The following is a 23457-nucleotide window of genomic DNA, read 5'->3' on the forward strand; positions in this document are numbered from 1 at the left end:
TTTTTTGGATGCTGGGGAATAGATCTGTAAGGGAACTTGTTAGTTATCAAAGTCAGGTAGGCAACTCTGGCACAGCCCCAAGCTAATATCAGCGTTCCTTTCCCTGGCACTGCTGTTACCTCATGTCCTGCTTCTGCTCCCTCTCACTGAGGCTGACTCCTTCATGTGTACTCTGCTTGTCTCAGCACTTCCTCAGGAATTAATATTTAGAAATTCAGGTGCCACCTTTGCTGCATCAGGCACTGGGGATGACAGAGCCGTGCTGTAACGAGGAGATGAAAGCAAGGCTGCTTTTTGAAATCCAAGTGATGAGGAAGCAATCCTCTCCAGTAGTGACCCTGCCAGGGAGAGGGCTGAGCTCCACCAAGTGCAAATGATTGCCTCTCTCCCAGCTGCTTAGCAATGAGATAGGAGAAAGAAAAGCTCTAGCAGGAGTGCAAGGTATAGAAATTAAATTGCACACGTTTTCATCATTTGAGCAACATGATACAGCCCAGGGTGTGAAATGAATGTGATGGGACTGAGACTGCTGCTGTGCTGCCAGTAAGGAGTGCAAGCCTTGTCCTGTGTCCCAAAGGGACATGACCATGTGCCCCTTTAGGGCACACTCTGTGACAGTCACAATGATGCCTATTACAGCCGAAGTGAAGCAGATACAGAAACCCCTGTGCCACAGACTGTAATTTCTCCTATCTCCAATTCAGAGACCTGTGAGAGCCTCCTGGAGTGACTTCCCCTCTCTAATGTTCAGGATTGCCTGTGTACTTCTCTATTAGAGGCCTCCAGGAGAGACCTGACTATTGATTTTGCAGAAAGTGCTGTATTTGCTGCTGAGGGCGATGCTGCTTTAGCAGGGAGCTGGCCACACGGAGGCACTCGTGACATCCACGAGCTCCCTGTCTCAGTATGAAACATCCCAAAGGTCTGGAAAACACCTTCTGTATGCCAGACTTCTGGCTGGCTCCCCTGGGGAAATCTGGGAAAAGCTCAAACTGAAGAAAGCTCATTTGTGCTGGGAGCAGGCACAGGGTTTTAGTGGCTGGGCCATGGCATTGTGTAGGGGGATAGAATATAAGTAAATAAAGGTAGTATAGAAAATAATCTTATCACTAAAGAGTTGCAGCTGGGTTAATTATTAAAGATTAGGAGCAGGCCTCATGTTAACAGGCCACAGCTGTAGCCAATAAGAAAAGAGTTATAAAAGAGTGGATTGGTTGGTTGGGGAAACTGGAGTCAGTTGGCTGCTGTGAGGAAAAGGAAGAGTCAGTGCTTGGAGGAGCTGCCTGCAAGAGACATCAAGGAGGTACAAAACTCTAGTGATATGGAAACCTTGTAATGTAATGGCAATAGAACTCATGCAATATAACTACAACAGCATTGCACTTGATGGTCACATGAACCAGAGATGCTTCCAGCCCTCTAAGAACTTTCCCCATAGCACACAGCAGAAGCTGGCTTTGCTCCTCTGTGACAAGTGGGCACTTTCCTAAATCCTCAGTGAATTTCACCTGGAGCCATCTCGTGAAGTGTCACATCCATCTTTGCTTCCTAATCCCTCCTTCCTGTGGGAGGCACACGGGGGCAGGCTGTGCCTCCTGCCCCACAGAAGCAGTGCTGTACCATACCAGGAGGGCAGGCATTTAACTTGCTTTGTTCTGCCCTATCTGGCAGCTCCACCACTGCTCACTGTGTCTCAGGCTTTCTGCTGTGGCTCTGACAAATTGTTGCTCTTTCCCTTACAATACAGATGTTTTTGCAGGACTGTAAATTACTCCCATCCAATAACTCTTTTATGAAGCACTTTTTCTCCACACAGTAAAGAAAAATGCAACTGGAGAGGTAATTAAATGTTTACTGTTAAGTACTTTATATATTATATACTATAGATCATTCCATCCATTAAGCAATCCATTTAACTCCCTTTAACAGCATTATTGTCTATTATTAGGTTAATCAGCATTCACATCCTCTAACTCTACATTTCTATCTAATTAGCCCTTCTTTCTTACTTCATATTTCTATTTAATTAAGCTCAGCATCAGAGCTGAATTCCCTGTGCTCAGCACTAGCAGAGGATTTGATCCTTTCAAAGCATGAGGGGCCAAGGGCCACTGAGTTTTAAGCATCCTCCTTGGATCTCTGCTGAAGTTTTCAGCTCAAGTTTTCCAGAGTCAGTCCCTGCTTAACTCCGGGGAAATTTGTGTCAGTGTAAGAAGCTGTAGGTTTGTGACATTCTCATTTATCTCAGATTATCAAAGAGGTCCCATAGGAGTGGAGGCTGCAGCTGGTGTGTCTGCAATGATCACATGCAGCATCCAGGCACTGCACGTGCCATGGTCATGGATCGGGATTTCCTTCTCTTCCTAAATGGAAAGGCAGGGAGGATGTGTTGTAAGGAGCTCACACTTCACTCTGGATATCGGGGTAGGTAAGGATCACAGCTGGGAATAGCTCATTTCTTACCTGACCAGGGCAAAAACGTTCCTGCTGGTGCAGTTCCACACGCACCAGGCTCTGGGGTGGTGGGGCAGGACACAGCCCTGCCTGTGACGGGGCTTGCAGGGTGTGCCAGCTTCAGGAGCGACTCCACAGGCTCCATTTGACAAAGCCCCGCGGGGCTGCTGGGACTGTGACCTGCAGAGGGGTGCATTGGCAGTGGTGAGTTCAGGGCTGGTGGCCATGGAAGGCGGGGTGTGAGGAGCCTGCTGTGCCTTGAGCACTGCTGGGACCCGGGCTCACGTCATGCCTGCTGATATCCCACTCTTTGGCACAAACACCTGCTCTGTTCCCTCAATCCCAGCTCTGGGGTCTGCTGCAGGAGGCTGTCAGTTACAATCTCTCCCTCTCAAAGGTTTTTGGGGACACCCAAGGCACGCACCGTGACAGCATCACCGCAAAGCAGATTAAATAGCAGACAGGGAACACCTTGCTTGTCACCACTTAGCATCCAAGCTGCAATGGCTTTGAGGAATTGTCTGGGCCCTTCCAGAGTCCCTGAGCAGCTCTTTTTGCTAGTACCAGTCCAGAACAATCAGCAAATTGAGTTCTTTTTATTAACTTTAAAAGAAGACATTAGCCTCAGCCAGGAGAATAAAACCAATTTATGAGGCAATTAGCTCTGCAAAAACATTTCAGTCTCCCCAGAGCAGCCATCTGAGGAGCATCTTATTCCAGCTGCACAGCTTCTTCCGGCCTTGGGTTTACAGCACACTTCATTTATCATAAATAATAATAATAATGAATAAACAAATGGCTTCCTGATGAGTGTGTGAGACAGCCAGGAAAGCCTTCTCTGCCTGGAATTAGACTGTGTTTTTGACTTCCTCCTTCCAGGTGTCATTCTTGTGGCCTCTTGCTTGATTGTGGTTAATTTTCATACTCAAGCCCTTTATAAGCAGAATTATCTTATGTGGGCTTTTTGTGGGATCTGCAACAGGGTTAGGTGCAACTCAAAGATCCTGGGCTACACAAAGGTGCCACAGCAGCAAACTCAGAAAGCTCTGTATTTTCCAAGTCTCTTTGTAGAAATTGCAGCTTTCTTAAGAACTGCCTGTTAATGCTGGAAATTTGGGCAAAAGCCAGGAATTGGGTCTCCCTCTGCCATTATTGTTCTGATACAATAAGCTCTGGGTGATGAAGGTGATGTAGAAGTGAATGTGGATTGGAATTAAAACAAAAGTTTGATTTTCTCTTTCTGAGAAAGAAATTTTTTTATTTCTGAGCATGAGACTTTCACATTTGCCTTAAAAGCAAATTGAGATTAAAAGTTAAAACTCAGTTTCAGTGTGCTGATGGACAATACCAGTCTGCCAAACACAGAACTCCTGTTTTCTGTATTTTCCTGTTCCACCTTTTTCATTTTTATTATAAACATCTATTTCCTGATTTAAATAACACAGTGCTATTGTGGAAGTGAAAAGTAGAAAATCAAAACATTAGAAAATAATATTTCTACTACAAGCATTCTACAAATTCTAAAATTTTGTTAATTAAGCTTTTTCTCTTTTTTTGATGTAAGGTGTTGCACCTGTTGACCAGCTTTGCTTAGCTTAGATATGGAGCACTCCCAAGCAGAGCCCTGGGCTTGCACCATTTTTATCTCCAGCAGCAGAGGGGAATCCTGTGGCTTTTAGTGTGTGTTGAGAAACTCAAGGGGAAAGAAAGTGAAACTGCTGTGATCTTCTTAACATATCCAGAAATAGAAAGAGCTAAATCCCAAGCTTTTCAATAGGAATCGAGATGCCCAAAAGAAAATTTTCTATGGAGGTTTCTCAGGTGTTTAAGTTGGGTTGTCTGTACCTCTGTTTCTGAATCTCAAGAAATATCTATCCAGGCCAGAAATGCAACACTGCTCACAGTTATTAGGGGAAAGAGCATGGAAGGACAGGGGCAATTGCTGAGAGCCAATGTTGAGAGTCACAACCAGCAGCACTCCTGGTGCTGTGACTGCTGGATGCAGCTGTGGATACAGCACAGGATACAGCATGAATTCCTTTGGATTAAGGACCTTCTGGGACCTCTACCTCAGGCATTGTGGCTGTGAGCCCAGGAGAGGTGAGCTGCTTGGAAGAGGGCAGAGTGAGGGATCCAGTGTGCTCAAGCCTTTTGCAGCACCTTCCCTTCCCAGCAGTTCCCAGCTGTGCATTTGCCTGATGCTCCTCACTGAAGATGGGATTTGCAGCCCCTCAGCAGTGCTGCTATCAGCAGCTTGACCAGCTCAAGTCTATCGGGGCTTTAAAGGAATTTTTTTTCTTTATTTTAAAAAATCCTTTCCTGCTCCACTTCTTTCTCCATCATTGAGTTAAAAGTCTGTTAGCATATCCTTTGGAATAATTCTGCCTTTAAATTTTGATGAGTCAGTGAGTCCATGCAAAGCTTTTTAAAAGCTTTTAATTCTAAGCTTTGGGGGCTTTACACAGCCGGTTTAATCTGTAATGACTTTTTTTCATTTCCACTTGAACTTTCTGCTGTTCTGGTGCTCTTTAACTCCTGCAAGGCCTCATTTATGCTCTCTTGAAACACTTGCACTGGGAGATGAAAGGTTCTTCCAATACCCCCTTTTTATTAATGTGTAGGTTTATAAGCAAAGGAATTAAATGTAGCTTGAAGAAGACCTAGCCTCCCCAGGTGTTTGCTGTTGTGGCTGCACCATTCTTTGGGGAGTCTGTAGCAACTGAGCTGCAGCCTCTGTGTGTATGGGTAACAGAGGATGTGTGCCCAGCACTGAAGCCACCCCTGCATCTCCCTTCCCTGTGCACAGTAATGTTCATCCAAGCAGTTTTCACATCTTAGGGACATGGATGCCTCAACAAACCATGACAGCCTTCCAGGAAGGACCAGACCCAGCTTGGTTTTATAACTGTGGGGTTGGTTTTGTGCTAAGGGATGGTGCCAACCATCACACTTGCTGAGCTTGAGCTGCAGAAAACAAAACTGGGATTTCCATAGCTCAAGGAGAAGGGACACATTGGCACAACAGCATCAGAGAGCAATGTTCCAGTGGCCCTGCCCTGCAGGACAGGCAGCCAGGCCAAGCCTTTGTGGCACATGGAATGTCCCACAGCAGCAGCACTCCTAAAGCACATCTGCTTCAACTGCCTTCAGGTGTGAGGTAGTCACTAGGCAGTTGCTTGAGTGGGGGAAAAAAAAGGAAGAATAAGAAAAGAAAATGAGGGGGAACAGGGTGATTTTTGTTGTACTTTGAAACCACCTTCTGTTATCTGTGTTGTTACATGTCTCAGCTTTGATAGCTGCTTAGTTATCTTCTGGCCAAATGTGATGATGTACAAGGGCTGTCCCCCTTTGATGCTCACACAAACGTAGGCACTGCTGTAGTGGAAGCAGCTGTCAGCTGGGAAATTGCACATTTTCATGTCAATGATGCAACTATTCAGACATCATAGTGGGAGGCTGCAGTGTGATGTTTGGGCTGGATTTTCTATGGTATTTAGGTGGATAAATACTTGTGGGGACTGACTGAGAGGCCTTCGTGCCCACATCCTACTGAAATCATGGGTGTTTTCCTTTTAGAGGTGCCAAGACACTTCTGAGAAGTCCCATTTTCAAGAATGTTGGTCATGTGTCACAGAGAGCTGGCAGCTACAGAAATACCCAATGCCAGGGTAGAGTAAACAAGATAAATGTAAATTTGGTGTCCTTGCCATTGACGAAGGATTGCCTCTGGAACACTGAAGATCATCTCTAAATAAGGGTAGGTGGGTCAGGAAAGGAAGCTCAGCTGCAATGGGCTTCAGGAGGGCTGGCTTTGGTCCTTGCCCTGCCCCAGACTTCTGCATAACCAGAGCAGGTCATGGAGTTCCAGGCTCTTAGAGCACAGCAGCTGAGGCTGGTTTATAGGTCTCTCACCCCATGTCCTGTTTAGTGCCTGACCAGGTTTTGATGGCCACTGTGTCCAGTTTCTGTCAGAAATCACTAACATATTGGGCTTCCCATGGAATGAGATGGACTTCTTCTCATCTCCAGAAGTAATATTATTCATGTTTTCTCAGCAGGAAACCTGTCACAGATGCAGTATCACGGTAGGCTAGCATGATATGTCTCTTAGAGGTTGATTTTCCTTTTGGGACCACCTGGAAGGAAGATGTGTCTCATAACAGCCATTGTAGAAGGGACAAAGTGTCTTTCAGTGTTACTAGGGACAGCACTGTATGACTTTGCTTCTTCAAATTCAAGACTACATGGCAAAGGGCTACCAGCTGTTGGGTATGAGAACAAGTAATGCCCTTCTCTAATGGCTTCTTCCAGACTCAATTCTTCCTTATGACAATCAGATCTTGCTTTCCTACTACAGCCAGGGTCCTGGCTGCCTCAGGAGCTGGCTTTGACAGAGGTGAGTCCTTGCTTGCAAACCATTTCTTTACAGCTCTTGTAGGACTTGCTGCTGTGGCATTTGGGGCTTTTGTGTGATCCTGCCACCATGGAGCTGTTTCTGCAGAGGAAAAGCATTGCTGTCTCAGCAGAAATGGCTCACAAGGACCTCAGCCCTGCAGTGTTGCAGCCTGGCTCTGAGTTTAGGGGGAAAAAACCTGGAGTGGGATTGGAGGCTGTGGAGCCCCAGCAAGAAGCATGCTTCTTGCATCCTGTCTCCTGCTGTGGCTGGAAATTGCCTTGCAGGTGTCACTGGTCCATGGGATGGGATGGGAGAAAGATAACAGGCTCCATCTCAGCTGGGGAAAAGAGTTTTGTAATTAGGATAAAGCCCTACAGCTGCCAGAGTTGTTATTTCTTTTCTGCTTTCTTACCATGGGGAGCAAGTTGTATCACCCACTCTTCAGAGTATAAAAGTCTGAGGATGGATCACACCCAGGAGTGTGGTACAAATAGAAGACAAGGCCAACTTCTCTGATGAGGAGCTGGGAGGTGTGTGTGTGTTATAGTTATTAACATGGACTTTAAAAGAACCAGCAACTCCCTGTGTTTTTTGAAATTCCAGTCAATAGCACTTAATAGCCCTGGCTCTCTGCAGAACTCCCTCAGCCTGTTTGCAGTCACTCCCAGCAGTGAGACTGGTAGATTGATATGATTTTACAGGGGTACAGAAGACTTGCTTTGCAGCACAGCACCATTTCCCCTTAATGGACTCTGTGACAAAGCAAATTTTTGTGATGTAAAAGTGCCTGGGCTGCTGGACCAAAGTACTTCATTTGCAACACCCTGTGGTGAGTGAAAGCCACAGGACTGGTTATAGCCACACTGAAAGGTTGGGAAAGCACTGATCACACCAGGCACTTATAAAAGCCAGATTTATAGCACTGACCTGCACATTATAAAGAACAGCACACCTTTTTCTCCTAAATTCAGCCTGATGTTAAAGAGTCAGCCTGCTGAGCGCTGCACAGGGCTTTGCAGGCAGGGTATCTCCACCAACACTTCAGGGGGCTGCTGTGTTACTGACGTGCTTGTGTAAAGGGCGCAATTCTTCCTTCAAGGTGGCTCAGCTCCTGTGAGAAAGCAGCAGAGTCCCTGTGGAGAGGTGGCCAGGTGCCCTGGGAGCAGCACAGCCCCTCAGCCATTGGAAGGCTGCAGGAGGCAGGTTGCGAGCAAGGAAGGATGCTTGAAGTGTGGCCCTGGAAGAAGAGAGATTTCACTGTGGGGAGAGACAGGAGATCCTACAGTCAGGATTGAAACACTGCCCCAGCTTGCAGATAAATGAGATAAATGTCCAGGTGTGGGACTTTATATCATGATGCCAAGAAATGTCTCTGTCCTTCAAACACTCCATGCTGTGTTTTTTTTTTTTTTAAACTGCAGCATTTCTCCCAGTGAGGAAGGCTGGGAGGCCCAGCAATGGCTCTGTCACAGGGAATCTGGACTGATGGACTGGTTTCACAGTGACACCTGACAGGCTTTTATCAGGACAGCACAGCCATGGGTGCCATGCCTGGTTAACACATTACTTGGGTTTAGGAATAAGATACATCCATTCCGCTTTGGTGGCTTGTCTGGCTGAAGCCAAAAGCAGTTTGAGAGCTTTCTTCATGGCTTTCACAAAGATCCTGTTGCCTTGGGCAGCTGAACTCCTTGCAGCCTTGCTGTCGTGCAGCTCTGCAGGAGCAGCTCAGGGTGGCAGTGTTGCCCTGTGGTTTGCACAGTTCCCTGCGCTTATTCCATTTTCTTGCTGACACAAGGGGAGTTGTATCCCCAGAAGCAGCATCAGGGGTTTCATACAAAATAGTCCACAGATGCAAACTGCACAAGTCTGTGTCCTGCCATGCTGGGTTTAATTAAGGGCACTCTGGAAAAGTCCCTGTTTGGTAACATCTCTCTTTCTCCAGTCACACTGTGCTGGAATTCAAGTGGCTTTATGGCAAGCCTGAGTTTGGGCTCACATCTGGCAAGATTAAATCACTGCCATGTAGAAAAAGAAGGTTATTTCTATTTTCCCTATTTTTTGCATTTCAAGTGACAACATGTGCCAAACACACATTTCTGCTGCATGTGGTAGAAAGGAAAAGCGTGTAACCTCTGTAGGAAGTATTGGAAAGGAACACTATAAAATGCCACCCCATTGATTGTTAGCACTGTCTAGTCCCAAAGGAAAGTGTCACCTTTGAGTGACAGCTCTTCATCCCAACATCATCTGGCTGAGAGGGAGCAGTGGCACACGGATCTGGAACAGACACAGCCTCGTGTGTGCTGGTTGCTGTTTCATTTGTGCTCTCAGCACTGACCTGTCTCCTGGGGGTGATTGACACAATTTCATGGGTTTGAGGAGCTTCAAGCTGCTGATCTATGATACAAAATCTGCCTACTCAATATGTTTCATTTATATTCCTGTGCAATTTGTTATCTGTCAAATCTATTTATCCCGTATAACCTATGCACCTACCTAATTAGACACAGCAGTATAAATAAATATAAAGGCAATGGGACATTACATTTTCTTCTAGGTATTTTATTCAGTTTGATGTTAAGAATTTTCCCCATTTTTCCTGGATTTCCAGTGTAGTCTGACATAAGGTACCTAAGCTGTACTGTTACCTCTTCCCCGACAACATATCTGCTGTGTGGATGTTCTGTGCTTTTTATGTGAAACCTGTGGCCCATGTGCTCAAGAACATGTAAATGTTTCCAGGGGCCCCCAGACAGAAACAAGGCAGCCCTCATGATGTATAAAGAGATTTAGAAATCCATTTATGTGTCTATATATGAATGATAAATCCACTCACTGCTATTCACAGTGCCTCTCTGTCAGCTTTGCAGGGGACAGTTTCAGGAGCCCTGGCAGGGAGGTGTCCTGTCACAGGCATCCTGCTGGGTGCCACAGCACACAGGTGAGTACATGTGTGTATCTCCACGCTTCTTCTCTATTATTCATTAATACCTCCCAGCCTCAGAGGTAACATCCCAACCTGGTGAAGTGGCAGGTTTAAGGCCTGAAATACCCTTGAAGCTTTGGTGATTTGGGAAGCAAAGCATCTCCACTTGTTCTTGACAGCATCAGGGCTTCCCCTGAGCTTTAGTACTGCCCAGGGCAGCTAGCTGGAGTTTGAATCATTATTTCTTCTCCTCATCCAGCTGGAGGCTTCCCTCACCAGCTCCTTTCCCCTGTTGTGCTTTGGATCTGCTCCTTGTACAGGGAAGAAGTAACTCTGAGCCATTTGTGAGCTGGTTGTGCTGATACAGCAGTGTCAGCAGTGCTTGGGCAGGGCAGGTCACAGGGTCCTGCCACATCTCCACACAGGGATGGGCACATCTCCACTCATCCCCAGATCTGGTTTCTGTATTTCCATGGCTGTGTGGAATCAAATCCTGAGTTGCCTAAAGGGAAACAGCTCCATCAGAAAGAAGACTTGTTGTCTGTTCCTGCGTTCCCTTCCCCTAGGCATAAACAGCAGGGGTGTTTTACTGAGGCTATAGGGACTGCTTGGCTGGAACTAGGGAAAGGCAAAGCACAAAAAATAAAGAGAAGTAGCAATATATGAAATGGAGCCAAATGCAGTTTTCCAGGATTTGCAAACCCCACAAAATCCAGGCAGGGCATTTTATCCCTCAGAACAAGGACAGCAGTTGCTTTTTTGGAGGATGAGATATTCTGTTGACTGTCTGCAGCACAGGTCTTTGCTGCTGTGTCTCTCCTGCTGCTGCCAGAAAGGGAGCACAAAGGCTCCTGCTTAGGAGATATGGCCAAGAATTTCTCCAAAGCATCAGATGTCAAATCAACCAACATTTTCAATCTCAGCTCTCAGCCTGAGTTACTTTTCCTTCATGTTCTTTTCACTGTTTTCCTCCTTCTAAATCCACCCCCTCCTTCTCCCTGATCAAACCCTCTCTCTCATGGCAAACATCATTACTTTAGCAGGTGAGATGAAAGACACCTCAGTCTACCTCAATCCCAGTGCAGACAGAAACCCACGAGAGAAGGGCAAAGAACAGCAAATAAGGAGGTTTGCAGAATGCCAGCACAGCAATGACAGTGAGAAACACAAGACAAAGCAGTTAACCACACAAGGAAATAAATGCTCCTGTGGGAAAAATCATACACTAATGCCTATTAGCTTAATAGCCCTGTGGTTTAGGCAGAGGGCTCAGAGACAGGGGCTCTGGGCTCTGTGTGCTGCTGTGCTGCAGCCTGGCTGCCACCTGGGAGGCTGCATCCCCCCTCTGCCCTTGGTCATCTTTGCTCTCAGCTTTGCCACTTCCCAGTGTGAAATGGAATCCAGTTTCTGTTGGGGCTGTCAGACCCTGCCAGGAGCACCTGGGGGACACTGAGCTGCTGGAGGAAGGATTTCACTGTGACCGTGTTCACAGGGGTCTGAGGACTGGGGAAGAGATGAGGCTCTGACTCCATGTTTCAGAAAGCTGATTTATTATTTTATGATTTATATTATGTTAAAACTATACTAAAAGAATAGAAGAAGGGATTTCATCAGAAGGTTAGCTAAGAATAGAAAAAGAAAGAACAATAACAAAGGCTTGTGTCTTGGCTCTCTGTTCCAGCCAGCTGGGCTGTGATTGGCCATTAATTAGAAACAACCAACATGGGCCAATCAAAGATCCACCTGTTGCATTCCACAGCAGCAGATAACCATTGTTTACATTTTGTCCCTGAGGCCTCTCAGCTTCTCAGGAGGAAAAATCCCAAGGAAAGGATTTTTCATAAAAAATGTCTGTGACAATTTCACCAGGTGTATGCACACACTGTGCAAGGGACAGGTCTGTCCCCATGAGTGGTTCCTCATCTCATTCTCTGTCCAGAAGCTGGAGGTGAGTGAAGGTCTCCAGCTCTTCAGAGACTTCGCACAGTGTGCTCAGTCCAAACCCCAGGTGCTCTGGTGTTTTTTTAATGGCTATTGGGACTTTGGGGGCTGAACCTCAGAGCAAAAAGGTCAAAGCAAAAAACTCCATATTAAATAGAAACAAATAGCAGAGCCAGTCCAACAGAGAGCAGGAGATGATCAGCAGTACCAGTTTACTAGGAAGGTTTATGAGGGAAGGAGAGCAAAGATTCCCTTGGAGAAAAGATAAAGAAGCAGATTATGATATACTTTACTTCATAGTGCTTCCTGAAATGGAGCTGAGGGCATTGTTTTCTGCTTTAATATATTGTGTTAAACATTAAAGGAATGAAGGCAGGGAGCCTGAGTAGCAATGAGTTAATCTGAAAAGCAGACATATTTTAGGCTGGGGAGTAGAGGAAAGAAGAGGAACTTTATTGGTTATTATTAGACTTTTCAGCTCACAATGGACAAGTCAATATTTTTTTCTTTTGACTGCTGCTGTTTCCTCCTTTGATTGTTAAATCCCCTCTCTGCCTAGAAATGCCCTGCTTTGAACAGAGTCTGCTTGTACTTAGCAAATGGCCTGAGAATGCTGAGCGTTGAGGCTGTGGGACGCATGACTCAGCCTGAGCACTGCAGAAGTTAGATTTGGGGAAGTATTGGGGTAATAAGAGATGACCCCATCTCTAGCTCTTAGCATGAGGATTTGGGGCAGGAATGTATCAGCTTCCAGCATCTTTTTGTTGTGGGAAGAATAAGACCTTAGAGAGAATAAATAATGGGATAAAATTCTGTGTTATGGGTTATGAATGTTTTGGACAAGAAATTTTAAAGAAAAGTGGTTGAATGGAGGTCCTACTACTAGTAACTCAGGATATGAGACCTTTCTCACTCTTTAGCCTTCTAAGACTGCCAGGAGTTGACACAAAAATAATTGCTGGACAGTGAGTAGATGGTGATGCTTAAACACCCCAGGGGAAAGAGAGGTCTCTAATGATGATGATGTTTCCAAATACTGCAAAAGGTTTCAAGACAAATATTACAATTAACTGTTGTTAACTGCTGCTCCTTATATTGCCTAAGAAGGAAGGACAAGGTTCCCTGTACCTGGAAAGTTCTACAGGCATGGGGATGAATGTTGAGTAGATATTTAAAAGGAGGGTGAAGGATTATATGTTCCCTCTTATGACCATGCCATGTCAGATTTATTGCTTTGCAGTGGCTGGCAAGAAACTTATTAGGAAATAATACTGCTATCTCAGAGCTGGGATATTAATTTTTAATCGATTACTTCTTTGTGATGATGATAGAAGTGGAATATCAAAGATGGGTGAATAGTGTAGCACATGCTCTTGCTGTTCTGGAAGCACATGTTGAGCCCCAAGCTGTTTTTAAGGCATTCCTTTTCCAGCTGGCCAAAAGGGGATGTGCCAGCCTTCTCCTGCATCCTGCTAGCTTGTGAGAATCTCCCAGGCTCTAATGCATTCTTCATCACTGTGCCACCCGAGGTGACAGATGGGGAAGCAAGGGCAGGAGGAAGGGTTAAACCTTTTGGTTCCAGCAGGAATTAATCACTGAAAGATGGTTTATTATATTGATGAAAATGATTAGAAATCCCCTGGCAGAGGAAGGAAGCAGAATTTGCATCACTCCATGACCTGAAGGGGACAACCAAAGCATGGCACAGGACACCCAGGCTTGTCTTGGACTGGAACTGCTGTGTGCAAGCACCACCAAAAAGCAGTGGCTCCTGCCCAGAGCCACTCACTCGTGGGTGTCACCAAGATCCAGCTCTCCAGTTTGGTGTCTTTGGGCTTTCCTGTGATGGAGGTACCCAAGGGTTTAACCAGCTCCAAACAAATGCTCCCCGAAGACTCTGGTTGGAAAAGCAGCTGCTCTTTCCCCCAGGCTGTCTTCTCTACCTGCAAAACATGTTATTCACTGTAAAGCAAAGCATCAGTTGCCTATACAGGGTAAGACTGAAAAAGCAGTCTGAGGATAAAATAGGAAGGGAAAAAATTGCGGCAGTTGCAGCTGCCAGTGGGGAGCAGCACGTAGTCAGGGAGGCTGAGAAGCAGCCAGAGGAGCAGCAGTGTGATGGTGTTCACAGGGGTCTCAGGTTGAGGGAAGAGGTGAGGATCTGACTCCATGTTTCAGAAGGCTTGATTTCTTATTTTATGATATATATTAAATTAAAAGTATACTAAAAGAATAGAAGAAAGGATTTCATCAGAAGGCTAGCTAAGAATAGAATAGGAAGGAATGATAACAAAGGTTTGTGGCTCGGACTCTCTGTCTGAGCCAGCTGACTGTGATTGGCCATTAATTAGAAACATCCAACATGGGCCAATCACAGATGCACCTGTTGCATTCCACAGCAGCAGATAATCAATGTTTACATTTTGTTCCTGAGGCTTCTCAGGAGGAAAAATCCTAAGGAAAGGATTTTCCATAAAAGATGTCTGTGACACACCAGCCCTCAGGCCCTCTCTGGGTGAGGCTCCTGGTAAAACATGATTGCCATAAATGATCAACTGCCTTGCTTTCAATATTCCACCCAAGGAAAGGGCCCCTCTATGCCCCCAGCCCCCAAAGCTGCAATAATTTGGCCACCAATGTGAATCATGAATGCCATATTCCCAAAGCAAGCTGTGTTTCTCCTTAGCAACTTCATGGAGCAGTTATGAAGCAACAAATCTTGGCTTTCAAAGAGCAGGTACAATGAGAGTTTCTGGTAATGGGAGGATGTCCATGTGCATGCATACATGCACAGATGTTTTTTACAAACAAAGTAGGACTTGTTTTCTAAAAGGTAGTAGCTCCTGATTTTGGTGTGTTTGGCTTTGTAAATTTCACAAATCTTTCTAAGGTAGCAAATTCTCCCCAAAAGCTTTCAATCTCCCTTAATCTGACTCTGTTGTCTCAGCTGCATAACAATTCACTGCAGCATGGGCTGAAGGACATGGTTTTCAGCCTTCTCTGAAAAACACAGGCAGAAAGAGCTCATTGGAGCTGACAGAGACTGATATTTTGTGAGAGTGTGTGTGCACCCATGTATATTTCAGCCTCAGAAAACACAGATCTGCCACCTGCTTGAAAGCCTGCTTTGAAGCCTCAATAGTAAAGCAAGCAACAATGGGAAATGTGAAACAATTTTTCCCCTTTTTTCTCTTTTGGCCTTTCTGATTCATAAAGAAATTCTCCAGTGAACGCTCTTGAACTTGTAGAAGCTTGGTTGGCAAGGAAAGGACAAGTTAAAAGTAATGCAGTGAGTTGCTGTTGGAAGCTTGTTTCTCTTCCTGATGGTTCTTTGCAATATTCTGGATTGTATGAACACAGTGTGCTTCACTGTAGCACATGCTGCAATCTTTCTCCCTCAAAGGCAAGTCTTGGAGCTCAAAGAAATCACAAATCCAGCTCTGCTCCTGTATTTCAGATGTCCCTTTAAGGGTCACAGATGGAGGAGAAAGTCAGAGGTAACTATGATTTCAGCCCCTGCTTCTACTGGCTCAGAGCCAGCACTAACCCAGGCTGTGCCTCCTTGCCTGTTATGCAAAGCAAATATTTGAGCATCTTAAATTCTGTATGGTTACAGACTCCAGCTTTAAAATGCTCCCAGTGGGGATTGTGGCATAGGCAAAAGGTCCCAACTGGGGGAACCAGGGGACAGTCCTCTGGGAAGGGTGCACCAGATTTGGTTCCACCTGAAAGGGACTCTCTGGGAAGAGGAAGCACTTTCTGCTTTCAAGAAACAGAGATGGAAAAGGTTTCCCACTTCTCACCAGTCTTACCTCTTCACCTGGCTGCTAGGTGCTTGCTGAGGGACTTAAACCACAGTGTGGACCCCCTGACTCCAGTGGGAGCTGGATTTGACTGCTCTTAGCTGAGTTAGAATTTGTCTCCTAGAAGTTGTCAGAGGGCATCATCCATTACTGTCACATTTGGGCTTGGATCAATGAGCATCATCTCTGCCACAGAGCTGTCACTGGTCAGCCTGGACCAGAGGAGAAAAGAATTCTTCTGTGATTTCAGAGAAAGGAATATCTACTATCTGGGAACTAAGCGTGCTAGGCTCTTCAAAAAGTAGCTTTTTTTACTGATCCATCTTTTTCTAAAGGATAAAAACCAATTCAAGAACAAGAAAGAGGGAAAATAGAACTGGGACTTATAAGCAAAAGGAGTCTATTGTGTAGCAGGACTGAACCCATCCTCAGGTTTACATTTCCCTGCTCATCTTGGGGCAAAATTCAATCCTGAGGTTTGCCTTCTCCTCTGCACTGAACACAGCGATTATGCTCATCCTATTCAGATTTCAGACTCACTTTTCCTTTTTCAAAGACCTGTGCTGTTATTTTCCATCCATCCATTCTACAAGTTAGAAAACATACATTTTAGAGGCTGACTTGATTTGCTCTTTCCCTTGGGGAATAATAGATGTCATGCTGTTCAGAAAAATGAAAAGGCAAAAATCCCCTTTCCGTGCACCAAAGGGTGTGGGGAGAAAACCCTATTAAAAACCTGCATTCTAAATACTGTTATCTAAAGCTGATAAAGAGGGTCACAGACTTATTTTCCTCTTCAGGCTCAACCTTCCTTTAACCAATACAAAAATTTCTTGTAGCTCCTGTCTCTCCAGGGATTTTGACCAGCATTGTCTCAAGCAGTTCTTTCTTTCTCACTATTAATAGGTAACAATTGGGTAGCTCTGACTCTTTTTGTTAATATTCTAACAAAACAGATTTTCCAAACAACCACATCTCTTTTGTTCCTTTCAGTTCTTTCTGATACCTCATTGTAGGTGTCAGTGAAAGGCAAATAGACATCTGTGGAATCTAAAGAGGATATTTGGCAATTTTTCACAGTCCCCTACTGCCTGCCTCCATAATCTGAGAATAAAATTGGATTTTTGGTATCTCTTTAACACTCCAAAAAGTAAACCCCTTTCATAACATGTATCATTTTCCAAGGTAATTTGAAGAAAATACCTTTCACTTTCAAATTGCCCTTTGGCAGCTCTGAAACCACTGTTGTTTTGTGAAAGCTCTTGGCATTTAAAACTGCTTTGTAAGGAGGAGGAGGAATAATAACAAAAAAAACCCTCCCAGCCCTGGCTGCTTCATGTTGGTTCTGATCTGTCCAGAGCTTTTCAAGCGAATGGGAACACGCCGACAAACGCATTCTGAAGAAAATCTCATTTCGACCCTAAATGGTTCTTCACAATTTCCAATTCATGCTATTGCCATTTTTGCAGGAATTGATGGCTGCCATTGTTATCAGAGCTGACAGGCCCCGGGTAGGTTGCACAATCACAGCAACCTGTCCGAGCCTTTCATTATTCCCAAGAGTTCTCATGGTATCTCTCTTTTTCATAGGCATTGCTCCTTGCTGGTTTGCATTTGACAGGGCTGCCCCACTGGCTGGCGGTGCCCCGATGAAATGGCTCCTCTGAAGTGAAAGGAACAAAGCTCCCCCCTGTGCCCACAGCGGCTGGCAGCTCCTGTCCTTCCAGCACATTCCAGATCAGAGGCTGCTCTGGCTGTGGGAATTAGCAGCTGGGTAATTGCCCAGCATGTGGGTCCGTTCTGCTCTGCTCTGGTGTTCCAGCAGCGCCTTGCAGACATGCAAGCATCCTCTAAAAGCAAATCCAAATCAAAGGTTTGGGGAGCTTTTGTGTTTACAGAAATAAAGAGGACAGGGTTTTTGTTGAGCTGTTTTTTTTCCCTTAAAGTCTCTCTCTATTTTTCCCAGCTGGAAGAACCTTAAAGGGTGCTGAAACATTGCCAAAATAACCAAACTGGCCATCAGACTGTGAAATAGGACTAGTGGGAAAAGGGTGACCAGCTCCCCAGGAGCATGAAGGAGCTGCATGGAAGATAAAGCTCCCAGCAGCCAGGAGCTGCTTCCCTGCATGAGCACAATTCAGGCACCCTTAAAGGCTGATATCCCCTCCCTCACACATTTTCTAATCTGTAAAACTCCAGCTAGAGGCTCTGCTCAAGCCTGTATAGGGCCTATGATCTCATGAGTTTCTTGTGTGACAGAGACAGCACTAAAAGCAAAAAAAATAAAAAGAATGGCCTTTTGACTACACCTTGATAAGCCCAATATTTCAGGATTTGACTCTATAAGATTTGCATAATGTCAAATAGGTGATTTCCTGGTAGATCTGATAGGAGATCCTCCATTATTATCCCAAGGGCTTTGTGTTTGTCCCTACCAGAATTCTTGTCTTGCCTTTCCCTTGAACCCTAGCTATGTTTTCAGCTTGATTTTTTTTTTCTTTTTAAAATTATTTAGCCTGGAATTTAACTCTGAAGTGTCCTTAATGAAGATAACTCTCTGTGAGGAGACCACCGTGGCTGCCAGCTCTGTCTGTCCTGCTCAGAATTGCAGGATCTGGTCTGGGGTGGGATTTTTCCCCACTGCTGGACTTCAGGTCAGCTCTCTGAAGGTAGGAGCCACCAAGTGGGGTGTGGGATGTGGGACCAGCTGTTTTAATGTAGTTCTATAGCTGTTCCGTGTTTGCACTTACACAATTTAGAGGGAAAGTGAGGAGGAGGAATCTCTGCTTCTGCACCAAACCTGCCTTGGAAACATTGTCATAAAAGAAGATCTATTGCTAAATGGATCTTAAAAGAAATAGGAAAAATCAGCCTTGCAGGTAAATGAAAAAAAAAAAAAGAACATATAAATTAGTGAGCATATATTGACAGATAAGTAACTCTACAGCCCCATGTAACATAATCACCATAAATATTTGAGATAAAAATTGGCAGACAGAGATAATAGATTTTCTTATTAGATCAAGAGCCATATCTAGAAAAATATTAAATACTGAAGGAACTGGTGGGCGCAACAGCCTTTCTTTGGGCCTGAAGCACAAGCAGCCAGCTTCCAGGTAAATAAATGTTGGGGACAATTGTCATACTTTGATTTAATTACAGTCATCAGTGAAACAATTAGAGCTAAAAGGGTTGCTAAAATCTCAGAAACAGGTGGGAACATTCAGGTTTGATTTCCCAAGTCAAGCATTCATGATGATACTGAGTCAGGCATTCAAACCTTTCCTTCCTCTTGCTGTTCCTGGTCCTTACCTTTGCTGCACAGATAGCACTGTCCGTGCAAAGGCACTGGAACAGGATCAGAGAATCCACTGAATTAAAAAAACAATTAATGAAAAAAGAATTAAGCTTTTTTTTTTGTCCTTTAGGTCACAGGACAGCTGTAGAGGTAGAAGGAAAGGACAGTCTTTGCTAAAAATCTCAACCCCCACTGCATCCAGAAGTACTGCTCTGAACAGCTGATGTCCATTGGCTCAGCTGGGCCCGGCATCACTCGAAATTAGCAGGTAGTGGGAAAGGGTTGTCTGGCCACTGTCAATGCACAGAGGACACACAGGTTCGTGGCAGGCTGTCCAAAGGCTGTTTGTCACGTGAGCTGGAAATTAAGCTGTGCCCTAGAAATAGCCTGAGGACAGGAGGATTTTAATGATGCATGGTAGAGAAATAGATACATTTGGTGTGTATGGGTAGGGTTTAGGATAGACTGTTACTATTTGCTTTCTCAAAGTTGAATAATGGCCCACCATGTAATTGTGGGAGACTCAATTTTAATAAATGGTTTTGTTATCACTGGAGGCCAGATGTCCTATGAGGATAAAGGGCTCTTACCATCTTGCAGCAGCTTTGATAAACCAGATCTTGCTCTTCTGCTGCAACTCAGAAGAGAACACATTCCTGATGAAGCAAGACATTGGATAAGTTTCCTTTTTAGACACTGATGAAAGACCCAGCATGGGAGGGGTTCAGACTGTTTCTCACCCAGCAGGAAAGCATGTGGGTAGCAGCAGCAAACACAGAGCCTATAAACAATCCAGGTGAGCAGACAGCTCCACACCTGTATCCTCTGCCTGGTTCTCATCTATGGAAATTCTTGTTCGGAAATTTCCAAGGGACATGCTGGAGTCTCATGGCCTGACAGGAAACTGGATGCAGATGCAAGTTGCACACTCCAGCTACCCAGGACACTCTACTCACATCCATGTTCCCTACAGTTTCTGCTGGGAGGCAGCATCAGTGATGAATTTCACACTGTTCACCATCACAGAACAAAGTGACAGCTCCTTATTTGATGCATAAATTATCCCCTTTCCTGATGCTGGATGCTTAAAAACACTACTCAAAGCTGAATTCCTCTTTGTTTTAAGAGGTCTCACTATTTTTAATGTGACAGAGAAGCTTATTCAGAGGATAAATTTCTTGTTTAGAGGATAAATCCCTGCAGTGCACAGTTATCTGGAAATGAGAGAAAATATTTTTTCATGGTCATTCATTCAAAAGTCCCCAAAGGCCATGGACACACATCCAGTGTGGTTCCAGTCCATGCACCATGAGTAAAACACAGTGGCCAGAAATCCACTGCTTTCATGGACATCTCACAGCAGCCACCCTATAAGTTTTGGGGAAAGGAAAACCTTTGTGCTTTTGACCTGCCCCAAAGTAAAGCCCTGGCTCAATTTTTATCTTTAGTTCATTTGTTGTGCTGCTGAGATGAAGAAAGTCTTCCATGTCAGAAATTAGTTCTTGTTTCACTGAAGCCTTCTGCTCTGTGGGAAGCATTATTGAGATGAGTGACTCAAAGGTGATTCAAAGGCAGGCATTTATCAGCTATGAGGGGTAAGGACTTGAACAAGCTGGTGCCATGTATCCCTCCTCCTGGTCTGGAGGAGCTCTGCTGGTCCTTGCCTCATTCCTGGGAATTTGCTGTCATGCCACTTGTCTCTGCTGCTTCCCCTCACTGCTAATGGGACTGATGGGCCATGTACGGAGCCTGTTATCTCCTCCTGTGGTTCAAGCAGCATCAGATCTAGGCTGAAATCGCCATTGAGTGAGTTTTGAAGGAGTGTAATTTATATTGTGTTAGAGGAAAAGTGTACCATGCCCTGCTGTCTGCTCTCTCCCTGATCCTTATCCAAAATCATTCCTGGTTTGCCATCAAATGTTTGCCACCAGAGTTTTAATGGCACTTGTTGAAAAGAGAAATTTTATTGGATGAAGTAGTTAGAGCTACAAAGTAATTAGAGCTACAAAGTGGCATTCTCAACACTCAGGTTGTCCCTATGAGTCTGTTTGGGTTTTTTCCCAAAGCAGACCTGAATACATTTAGATAATTTCCAACATTATTATTCTGTGATATCCCTTATAGCTCTCTGGGATACCTTTTTTAATCTACCAATACTGAAAGCTGCTAATACTGGTAATGGCTACACAAGAAATCCTGCCTTTCATGTGCAGATCCAAGTTTGGACAAGGTACTTTTGAAATATTTTGGCCTTGAACAGAGCTCTTAAAACCATATACCCTTGAGCTTGCAGCCAGTCATGCTGGCAAAGGGGCTGTACTTGACTTTGTGTGAAATCCAAGAACTGAAATGTTAACTCACATGAATCTATCCCATATCCTGCTTGATTTGATATTTTGGGGAACGCCTGAATGAGAAGTGACCTGTGAGCTTCCTTCAGATACTTTTAGACCAACCCAGGAGGTGTTTTTGGAAGATGCTAAATAGCACACTTCAGCAGTACTACTGTGTCACTAGATTACAAATATTAGCCCTTTGTAGTTACTATCTTCAAAGTGACAACAAATGAGCCAGATTGGCACATCTATAAGTCATTTGCATTTTCTGTTATTTTTGTACAATTATGTGTTTGAAGAGAGAATTATTTTTTTCTTCTTTTATTTTGTTACCCTCCCCTTCCAAAACTCCCTTAATTACTTTCAGTTCAGGTTGACTTACCATCTTATTCTAGGTAATGAAAGTCAGGTGAGAAATAGAGAAACTTAGTCTAAAGCCAATCAGTCTGTTAAGTTGAATACAAAATGCACTTGTGGTTCATTCACTCTTGGTAGGGAAAAAGAGATGCTGACAATTCCCAGTGAACACCTAGAGAAGAAATGAAAAAAAAAAATCATTAAAGCAAATATCAACACTGCAGATAGGAGAGGGAACAAACACAAGGCACGCTCTGCTCTGAAGTGCTGCTGCACTACAGAAACATGGGAAATAGTTCACATGGATTTCAGAAGTTTCTATCTTTTATTTTTGTTTTCTGGTCTCCTGTCTCAGAAGCTCCATCAGCCCAGATTTTGTGTGGCACAAAGAAACAGTGCTGTCATTGCAACTTGCATGTTCCTGTGCATGAGGCTGAAGTGAGGTCCCCATGACTAAACCCTTCTGGAGCACCCTCAGAAGGGAGATGGCTTTGTGGAGGGGACTCAGCTCTATCTCTTCTAGCACAGAGGCAGAGCTGGGAGAGGATGTGATGTTTGGGGCTGTTGAGAATAACCTGTGTGCTCTGGTGCTTTCAAGCTCTCTTCCCCATCCCAAGGGCTGTAGTTGATGGATAGAGCTCTGGGGCAGAGGCTGCAGCTGCACCTCAGCAGCTTGTCAGGCTGCTCTCACCACCAGCACGTTCCCGCTTTTGGCAGATAATTTTCTAGGATGCTCCTGTCTCCCAGCTCCCTGATGAAGCAGTGTGGGCTAGTGGAACTGCAGACTCTGCCTCTTCAACCCTGATCAAGTCAACACCTGTGTGCATGTTCCTCCTCGAGGCGGGACTCACAGGAGAACAATTCTAGTGCCATTGTGCCTTTCCCTCTGTGCTTCACTTTCCTTGGCTGTAAGATGAGAGAAAGATTTCCAAACTTGTGCAAGTAGTGCTGGACCAGCTGCATGCAGAGTGCCACATGAGGTTAATTGTGCACTGGCTTCCCTAACCTTCTCAACTCCTTAGCTGTAAAGATCTGTCTAAGCAGAGAAATTTTCATTTTCAATTCACAGCCTGCACATTAAAGCTCCAGCAGAACTTCCAAGGTAGGGTGACATATGTAAAGTATTGTAACTGCTGATTTCTCTCTGGCTTGCAGGTGTTGGGTTTGTTTTCGGCTCATTGGCATTAATTGGAATGAATTTTAATGAGTTCATGTGGCTTAGAATTGAAGCAGTTATAACTAATTCCATGTGTACATGCCAGATATATGTGTATGAGAAATCTCATGATCAAATAATTATTTCCTTGCAGGAACAAGAGCTGACAGTGCCAGCAGCTACCTAGTACCAGCCTGGATTATGCAGCCTGAATTAATCTGAGGCTTCAAAACCCAAAACCATCTCCAATTACCCCTAATCCCTGGGACCACAGGCAAGGTCCCTCACCACAATACACTTCAGTTGCCCTCTGTGCAAGGATGTCAGTGCCAGGAGCCACCTTTCAAAAAGGTTTTTGAGATCTCTTAATGAACAGTGCAATGTGACCAAATACAGCTGTAGAACAGCTTAGGTTGGAAGTCCAGTCATTATCCTAACACTGCCAACCACGTCCCTAAGTGCCACATGTAGGCAAAAGAAATGGAAATCACTCCAGGAAAGGGATGACAGCTTAACTTTCCATGACTATCATTTAGTGGCAGCTGTGAGAGGCAGAGCATGAAGGAAAATTGCACATCTCAGCATCTCTCACAACTGGGGGCTCCATTTACAGTCCTGATAGAACATCCTTTCCTCATATGAAAAGACAGGGGTGGGAAGGTGTCCCTGTGTTAATTTTTCAGGCTTCTTCTGCCCTTTCCTTGTGCTTTATTTTTTTTTTTCCAGATGCAGGGCTCTGTGCTGATGAAGATTAAAATGTCTGTGCAACCTTCCTTGGTGCAGGCAC

General features: G+C 44.7%; 1 long non-coding RNA gene across 1 annotated transcript; it reads left to right on the top strand.

Moving 5' to 3' along the window:
- Positions 1-1244: 1244 nt before the first annotated feature.
- LOC135450522 (uncharacterized) lies at positions 1245-19419 on the top strand. Its single transcript, XR_010441088.1, has 5 exons — positions 1245-1303; positions 9716-9794; positions 18039-18192; positions 18283-18402; positions 18952-19419. It is a non-coding gene; the product is annotated as an uncharacterized LOC135450522 (long non-coding RNA).
- Positions 19420-23457: the final 4038 nt, after the last annotated feature.

Source organism: Zonotrichia leucophrys, chromosome 7, assembly GCF_028769735.1.
Source record: "Zonotrichia leucophrys gambelii isolate GWCS_2022_RI chromosome 7, RI_Zleu_2.0, whole genome shotgun sequence".
Classification (NCBI taxonomy): Eukaryota; Metazoa; Chordata; class Aves; order Passeriformes; family Passerellidae; genus Zonotrichia; species Zonotrichia leucophrys.